This window comes from Arachis ipaensis, chromosome B2, assembly GCF_059453495.1.
Source record: "Arachis ipaensis isolate K30076 ecotype BB chromosome B2, ASM5945349v1, whole genome shotgun sequence".
NCBI lineage: Eukaryota > Viridiplantae > Streptophyta > Magnoliopsida > Fabales > Fabaceae > Arachis > Arachis ipaensis.
The window spans coordinates 88,727,172-88,736,611 of NC_142437.1; the positions used below are offsets into that span (position 1 = coordinate 88,727,172).

General features: G+C 40.0%; 1 non-coding gene across 1 annotated transcript; it reads left to right on the forward strand.

The window, feature by feature from the left end:
- Nucleotides 1–8,244: 8,244 nt before the first annotated feature.
- LOC148574761 (small nucleolar RNA R71) lies at nt 8,245–8,348 on the forward strand. The gene has a single exon (XR_015905969.1). It is a non-coding gene; the product is annotated as a small nucleolar RNA R71 (small nucleolar RNA).
- Nucleotides 8,349–9,440: the final 1,092 nt, after the last annotated feature.

A 9,440-nucleotide genomic window follows, 5' to 3' on the forward strand; every position in this document is an offset into this window, starting at 1 on the left:
TTCCAGTATGATCGAGAACCTCAGATGATTAGCCGTGCTGTGACAGAGCATTTGGACCATTTTCACAAGAGGATGGGATGCAGCCATTGACAAGGGTGATGCCTCCAGACGATTAGCCATGCAGTGACAGCGCATCGGACCATTTTCCAGAGAGGATCAAAAGTAGCCATTGCCAATTGTGATGTCCTTACATAAAGCCAGCCATAGAAAGGAGTAAGACTGATTGGATGAAGACAGCAGGAAAGCAGAGGTTTAGAGGGACGAAAGCATCTCCATGCATTTATCTGAAATTCTCACCAAGGATTTACATAAGTATCTCTATCCCTATTTTATTATTAATATTCGAAAACTCCATAACCATTCTATATCCGCCTGACTGAGATTTACAAGATGACCATAGCTTGCTTCATACCAACAATCTCCGTGGGATCGACCCTTACTCGCGTAAGGTTTATTACTTGGATGACCCAGTGCACCAATACCCTTACCAAGATGATCTACCTTCCAATTATGAGCCCTTTCCCCAAACACTGGACCCTCTCTTCCACCACCCCCTTCAAGGGATGAAGCCCTCTATACCTTCTTGCAAGAACAACGAAGAGATATTAACTCTTATATCCAAAGGCAAGAAGAGAAGCAAAAGGAGATAAAGATGCTAGAAGTCATGGTTGCTACCATGGCGGAAGCCATTAACCACATGGCCTCCCACCTAAGCTCATGCATCCCAAGTACTCCTATCGACGAATATGGAGGATCAACCAAGGAGCATAGTGAGGGAGTGAATTTGGAGCTTCAAGGTGAAGAAGAGAAGTTGAAGCAAGAATTACAACCAAGGGAGGAAGTTGAGACAATTGAGCCGGAAGGAGTGGTTGAAAAATTAGGAGAGGTTGATCAAGAATTGGACTTAATCATTGATGAGTTCTTGTCCTCACTAACAAATCACCTCGAAGATCCTATTAAGCCTTCTTCCATTGAGCTTGAAAGCAATGTCAAGGAGGGTGCGCAACCTCCAAAGCATTTGATGAATGATGAAGAATTGGAAGGAGTTGAGCAAGCAATAAATCTTCCTCTTGATAATGATTCCACACCAACACATGACCCTTTTGTATTTGAGGAGTCTTCTTCCATTAAAATTGAGGTAGATGTTGAGATGAGTTCTACATTACCTCCAAGTTGTGACATGAAGAATGGAGAAGAGCTAGAAGAGGTTGGTGAGGAAGTGGTTGAATGTGAAGAACTTTGTCAAGAAGTGGACATGAAAGATGCTTATCAAGAGGTGGAGGTAGTCAAAGAAGAGCACAAGGGAGTGGACCTCGCATTGTCAAAGTGTGGGGAGGTCCCCCTTCCTAAGTCACCATCATCCTTTTACACCATTGATGAGTTGAATTAGTGTTGGTCTAGAATTTCTCAAAATAAGATCACTTTGTTGCAAGTATAGCTAAACCAACAACTAACTCTCAACGTCAAAGTTTTAGATGATATTCAAATGCAAAACATAAACCGAGATCAAGAGTAATTCAACCTCGGATCGTTCTCCCTTGGAACTAATGTCAAAGAGTGCACATAATCTTGGTTGTGGGAAACAAGGGGTGTTTTCAATAATAAGGAAGCAATAAAGAAATAAAGAGATAAAAGAACAAGACAAAATTGCAATTAATAAACTAATAAAGGAATAAAAGAACTATGTATGCAATATGGACAAGTAAGGCTAAAAAGTAATGGAAAAGCGGTTCAAAACATAAATGAAACCTTGACTTGGGATGAGTTATGGAATCCCTTTCTTGCCATAACCACAACTATGATAATTATCATGAGTTAATCTCGCCTAGTTAACCCCAAACATCGATGAGTAAGTCAAGCAAGCATAATTGACCTTAATCCATAAGTTCTAACTAACTTATCAAACTAGTTGATAAAAGGCTAGCTTTAATGGAAACAAGAATCAACTAACTTTCCAAGAATTATCACTAAATGTTAGACATTATGACTCTAGTAATCCATAGACTCATTTTCCCCAAGCCAAGGGGTGGAAATTACCCCATAATCAAAATTGGCATTTCATCAAACACATAGAGGGAATAAACATAAAACATGGCAAAATTGGTAAATTAAGGAAAGCTATGAACAATAAATGACCAAAATCAATAAAGACAACTCAAGCAAACATATAAAAGCCATCAACATCAAATAAACAACTAGAACATAAAAATTTCAAAACTGTATAAATTGGCAAGAGAAATGAAAATATAAGAAAGTGTAGAACAAGTAATGTAATGAAAAGAAAAATTAAAGAAATATTTACAATGTAAATTGCAAAATCCAAAATCAAGACTTGAAGTATAAAATTCTACAAAACCCTATTAAACCTAAGAGAGAATATCCTAATCTACACTACTCCTACTCCTACTATGTGTTTTTCCTACTCTAAGATGGCTCCCTCTCATAAGGCATGAAGTTCTCTTCATATAGCACTTGATTTCAGCCTCAAGCCTTCAGAAATTGGCCAAGGAAGCCCCAAAATGTGCACGTGCACTTTTAATGAAGGCACGCACTGGGACCTGTTCGGACACACAGGCGCGTGCGGACGCACAAGCGTGTCTGTCCGCACACTTTGCTGAATTTCTACTTGTGGGTACGCACGCAGGGCTGTGCGCACGCACACTCCGCGATGCTCTTGGTTCGCTCTGCTTGGGTTCTTGTGTGTACGCTGGTGCACGAAATTGTGATACATATCCATGGCTTCAAAGGCCTGGTACTCTGATCTAGTTTTATTGTCTGTCACAACTTCGATACAACTAACCAGCAAGTGCACTGGGTCGTCCAAGTAATACCTTACGTGAGTAAGGGTCGAATCCCATGGAGATTGTTGGTATGAAGCAAGCTATGGTCACCTTGTAAATCTCAGTCAGGCGGATATAAAACAGTTATGTGGTTTTCGAATATTAATTAATAAAATAGGGATAGAAATACTTATGTAATTCATTGGTAGGAATTTCAGATAAGCGAATGGAGATGCTTTCGTTCCTCTGAACCTCTGCTTTCCTGCTATCTTTATCCAATCAGTCTTACTCCTTTCCATGGCTGGCTTTATCCAAGGGCATCACCGTTGTCAGTGGCTACATCCCCTCCTCTCAGTGAATAATATGCTCACGCACCCTGTCACGGCACGGCTATTCATCTGTCGGTTCCCGATCATGCTGGAATAGGATTCACCATCCTTTTGCGTCTGTCACTAACGCCCAACAATCGCGAGTTTGAAGCTCGTCACAGTCATTCAATCATTGAATCCTACTCAGAATACCACAGACAAGGTTTAGACCTTCCGGATTCTCTTGAATGCCACCATCATTCTAGCTTACGCCACGAAGATTCTGGTTAGGAGATCTAAGAGATACTCATTCTAGCTTAATTCATGTAGAACAGAAGTGTTTGTCAGGCACGCGTTCATAAGGGAGAAGGATGATGAGCGTCACACATAATCATCACCTTCATCACGTTCTTGGGTGCGAATGGATATCTTAGAAGCGAAATAAGATGAATTGAATAGAAAACAGTAGTACTTTGCATTAATCTTTGAGGAACAGCAGAGCTCCACACCTTAATCTATGGAGTGTAGAAACTCTACCGTTGAAAATACATAAGTGGAAGGTCCAGGCATGGCCGAGATGGCCAGCCCCCTAAAACGTGATCAAAGGATCATAAGGTAATCCAAAGATCCAAAGATGATCAAAAGATGTCTAATACAATAGTAAGAGGTCCTATTTATAATAAACTAGTCACTAGGGTTTACATGAGTAAGTAATTGATGAATAAATCCACTTCCGGGGCCCACTTGGTGTGTGTTTGGGCTGAGCCTGAGTGTTGCACGTGAAGAGGCCATTTGTGGAGTTGAACGCCAGTATTTGTGCCAGTTTGGGCGTTCAACTCTGGTTTTGGATCCTTTTCTGGCGCTGGACGCCAGATTTGGGCAGAAGGCTGGCGTTGAACGCCAGTTTACGTCGTCAATTCTTGGCCAAAGTATGGACTATTATATATTGCTGGAAAGCCCTGGATGTCTACTTTCCAACGCAATTGGAAGCGCGCCATTTCGAGTTCTGTAGCTCCAGAAAATCCACTTTGAGTGCAGGGAGGTCAGAATCCAACAGCATCAGCAGTCCTTTTTTAACCTCTGAATCTGATTTCTGCTCAAGTCCCTCAATTTCAGCCAGAAAATACCTGAAATTACAGAAAAATACACAATCTCATAGTAAAGTCCAGAAATGTGAATTTAACATAAAAACTAATGAAAACATCCCTAAAAGTAACTAGATCCTACTAAAAACATACTAAAAACAATGCCAAAAAGCGTATAAATTATCTGCTCATCACAACACCAAACTTAAATTGTTGCTTGTCCCCAAGTAACTGAAAATCAAATAGGATAAAAAAGAAGAGAATATACTATAAATTCCAAACTATCAATGAAACATAGCTTCAATCATATGAGCGGGACTTATAGCTTTTTGCCTCTTGAATAGTTTTGGCATCTCACTTTATCCATTGAGGTTTAGAATGGTTGGCATCTATAGGAACTTCAGATTTCGAATAGTGTTATTGACTCTCCTAGTTCAGTATGATGATTCTTGAACACAGCTTCTTTATGAGTCTTAGCCGTGGCCCTAAGCACTTTGTTTTCCAGTATTACTACCGGATACATAAATGCCACAGACACATAATTGGGTGAACCTTTTCAGATTGTGACTCAGCTTTGCTAAAGTCCCCAATTAGAGGTGTCCAGGGTTCTTAAGCACACTCTTTGTTTGCTTTGGACCTTGACTTTAACCGCTCAGTCTCAAGTTTTCACTTGACACCTACACGCCACAAGCACATGGTTAGGGACAGCTTGGTTTAGCCGCTTAGACCAGGATTTTTTTCCTTTAGGCCCTCCTATCCACTGATGCTCAAAGCCTTGGGATCCTTTTTATTTGCCCTTGCCTTTTGGTTTTAAGGGTTATTGGCTTTTTCTGCTTGCTTTTTCTTTTTCTTTCTTTTTTTTTCTATTTTTTTTTCGCCCCTTTTTTTTTTCTGCAAGCTTTGTTCTTTGCTGCTTTTTCTTGCTTCAAGAATCATTTTTATGATTTTTCAGATTATCAAATAACATGTCTCCTAGTCATCATTCTTTCAAGAGCCAACATATTTAACATTCTTAAACGACAACTTCAAAAGATATATGCACTGTTCAAGCATACATTCAGAAAACAAGAAGCATTGTCACCACATCAATATAATTAAGCTAAGTTCAAGGATAAATTCGAAACTCATGTACTTCTTGTTCTTTTGAATTAAAACATTTTTCATTTAAGAGAGGTGATGGATTCATAGGACATTTATAACTTTAAGACATAGTTACTAACTACTAATGATCATGTAATGAAGACACAAACACAGATAAGCACATAACATAGAAAACGAAAAACAGGAGAAATAAGAACAAGGAATGAATCCACCTTAGTAATGGTGGCGTTTCCTTCTTGAGGAACCAATGATGTCCTTGAGCTCTTCTATGTCTCTTCCTTGTCTTTGTTGCTCCTCCTTCATTTCTTTTAGATCTTCTCTGATTTCATGAAGGATGATGGAGTGCTCTTGATGTTCCACCCTTAGTTGCTTCCAATAATTGTGTGGAAGAAAATGTATCCCCTGAGGTATCTCAGGGATTTCTTGATTTGCAGTCAAATGTTCTACCACTGAGCTATAGACCCTTGATGGAAGCTTTTGTCTTCCCTTTCCTCTTTCTAGAGGTTTCTCTGGCCTTAGGTGCCATCAATGGTTATGGAAAAAAACAAAAAAGCTATGCTTTTACCACACCAAACTTAGAATGTTGCTCGCTCTCGAGCAAAAGAAGAAAGAATAGAAGAAGAAGAGGATATGGAGGAGATGGATGGCTGTGTGTATTCGGCCATATGGGTGGGATTGGGTGGGGAAGAGATGTTGAATTTTTGAAGGTAAGTAGGTGTATGGGTGTGAGTAGTAAATGGAAGACAGAAGGGATGAGTGTTTATTGGGAATAGAGGATGATTGAGAAGAGAGAAGAGAGTGAGTGAAGGTAGGTGGGGATCCTGTGGGGTCCACAGATCTTAAGGTGTCAAGGCATTTACATCCCTGCACCAATTTAGGCATGCAAAATGCCCTTGCACACAACTCTGGGCATTCAGCGCCAGGTTGGTGCCCATTTTGGGCGTTCAACGCCCCTTTGCTGCCATTTCTGGCGTTGAACGCCAGAACCATGCTTGTTCTGGGCGTTCATCGCCAGGATGCTCCCATTCTGGGCGTTCAGCGCCAGAACTATGCTCTGTTCTGGCGTTTGAACGCCAGACAGATGCTCCTCCAGGGTGTGATTTTTCTTCTGCTGTTTTTGATTCCGTTTTTGATTTTTTTGTTTATTTTGTGACTCCACATGATCATGAACCTAAGAAAATATGAAAAACAATAAAAATAAGAATTAGATAAACATTGGGTTGCCTCCCAACAAGCGCTTCTTTAATGTCAATAGCTTGACAGTGGGCTCTCATGGAGCCTCACAGATGTGCAGAGCTTTGTTGAGACTCTCCAACACCAAACTTAGAGTTTGGATATGGGAGTTCAACACCAAACTTAGAGTTTGGTTGTGGCCTCCCAACACCAAACTTAGAGTTTGACTGTGGGGGCTCTGGTTGACTCTGCCTTGAGAGAAGCTTTTTCTGCTTCCTCTCCATGGTTGCAGAGGGAGATCCTTGAGTTTTAAACACAAGGGAGTCCTCATTCCATTGAAGGATTATTTCACCTCTGTCAACATTAATCACAGCTCTTGCTGTGGCCAGGAAAGGTCTTCCTAGGATGATGGATTCATCCTCTTCCTTTCCAGTATCCAGGACTATGAAATCAGCAGGGATGTAAAGGCCTTCAACCTTTACTAATACGTCCTCTACTTGTCCATAAGCCTGTTTTCTAGAGCTGTCTGCCATCTCTAATGAGATTTTAGCAGCTTGCACCCCATAGATTCCCAGTTTCTCTATTACAGAGAGGGGCATGAGGTTTATTCCTGAACCAAGGTCACACAGAGCTTTAAAGATCATGGTGCCTATGGTACAGGATATTATGAACTTTCCAGGATCCTATCTCTTCTGAGGCAATGTCAGTTGATCCAGATCACTTAGTTCATTGATGAACAAGGGAGGTTCAACTTCCCAAGCATCAATGCCAAATAATTTGGCATTCAGCTTCATGATTGCACCAAGAAACTTGGCAGTTTGCTCTTCAGTGACATCCTCATTCTCTTCAGAAGAAGAATACTCATCAGAGCTCATGAAGGGCCTAAGGAGGTTCAATGGAATCTCTATGGTCTCTAGATGAGCCTCAGAGTCCTTTGGTTCCTCAGAGGGAAGCTCCTTATTGATCACTGGATGTCCCAGGAGGTCCTCCTCCTTGGGATTCACGTCCTCTCCCCTCCTCAGAGGTTCGGCCATGGCGCTTATGTCAATGGCCTTGCACTCTCCTTTTGGGTTTTCTTCTGTATTGCTTGGGAGAGTACTAGGAGGGATTTCAGTGATCCTTTTACTCAGCTGGCCCACTTGTGCTTCCAAGTTTCTAATGGAAGACCTTGTTTCATTCATGAAACTTACAGTGGCCTTAGATAGATCAGAGACTAAATTTGCTAAATTAGAAGCATTTTGTTCAGAGTTCTCTGTCTGTTGCTGAGTTGATGATGGAAAAGGCTTGCTATTGCTAAACCTATTTCTTCCACCATTATTAAAGCCTTGTTGAGGCTTTTGATCCTTCCATGAGAAATTTGGATAATTTCTCCCTGTTGAGTTATAGGTGTTTCCATAAGGTTCACCTAAGTAATTTGCCTCTGCTATTGCAGGGTTCTCATGATCATAAGCTTCTTCTTCAGGAGAAGCCTCTTGAGTACTGTTGGATGTAGCTTGCATTCCATGCAGACTCTGAGAGATCATATTGACTTGCTGAGTCAATATTTTATTCTGAGCCAATATGGCATTCCGAGTATCAACTTCAAGAACTCCCTTCTTCATAGGCGTCCCATTACTCACAGGATTCCTTTCAGAAGTGTACATGAACTGGTTATTAGCAACCATGTCAATGAGTTCTTGAGCTTCTGCAGGCGTTTTCTTTAGGTGAATGGATCCACCTGCAGAAGTGTCCAGTGACATCTTTGATAGCTCAGATAAACCATCATAGAATATATCCAGGATGGTCCATTCTGAAAGTATGTCAGAAGGACACTTTTTGGTCAACTGTTTGTATCTTTCCCAAGCTTCATAGAGGGATTCACCTTCTTTCTGTCTGAAGGTTTGAACATCAGCTCTAAGCTTGCTCAGCTTTTGAGGAGGAAAGTACTTGGCTAAGAAAGCCGTGACTAGCTTATCCCAAGAGTTCAGGCTGTCTTTGGGTTGAGAATTCAACCATAATCTAGCTCTGTCTCTTACAGCAAAAGGGAAAAGCATGAGCCTGTAGACTTCAGGATCTACTCCATTAGTCTTAACAGTATCACATATCTGTAAGAATTCAGTTAAGAACTGAAAAGGATCTTCAGATGGAAGTCCATGAAACTTGCAGTTCTGCTGCATCAGAGAAACTAATTGAGGTTTCAGCTCAAAGTTGTTTGCTCCAATGGCAGGAATGGAGATGCTTCTTCCATGTAAATTGGAATTAGGTGCAGTAAAGTCACCAAGCATCTTCCTTGCATTGTTGTTGGGTTCGGCTGCCATCTCCTTTACTTGTTCGAAATTTTCAATCAAGTTGTCTCTGGATTGTTGTAATTTAGCTTCTCTTAATTTTCTCTTTAGAGTCCTTTCAGGTTCTGGATCAGCTTCAATAAGAATGCCTTTTTCTCTGTCCCTGCTCATAAGAAAGAGAAGAGAAAAAGAAAAGAAGAGGAATCCTCTATGTCACAGTAAAGAGGATCTTTATTGTTAGTAGAAAAGAAGAAGAAGAAATTCGAACACAGATAGAGGAGGGGGTTCGAATTTGGTGATGATGTGAGGAAGAGATGTTAGTAGATGAATAAATAAATAGAATAAGATGAGAGAGAAGGAGGGAATTTTCGAAAATTATTTTTGAAAAGGAGTTAGTGATTTTTGAAAATAGTTTTTGAAAATTGTTAGTATTTTTTTCGAAAATTAAGTTTTAAAAATTAAAATAATAATTAATTAATAAATTAAAAAAGAAATTTTGAAAAAGGGGGAAGATATTTTCGAAAATGAGAGAGAGAGAGAGAGTTAGTTAGGTAGTTTTGAAAAAGTTAAGAAACAAACAAAAAGTTAGTTAGTTAGTTGAAGCAAATTTTGAAAAGATAGGAAGTTAGGAAGTTAGAGAAGATATTTTGAAATCAAATTTTTTTAAAAAGATAAGATAAGAAGATATTTTTGAAAAGATATGATAGGAATTAGTTTTGAAAAAGATTT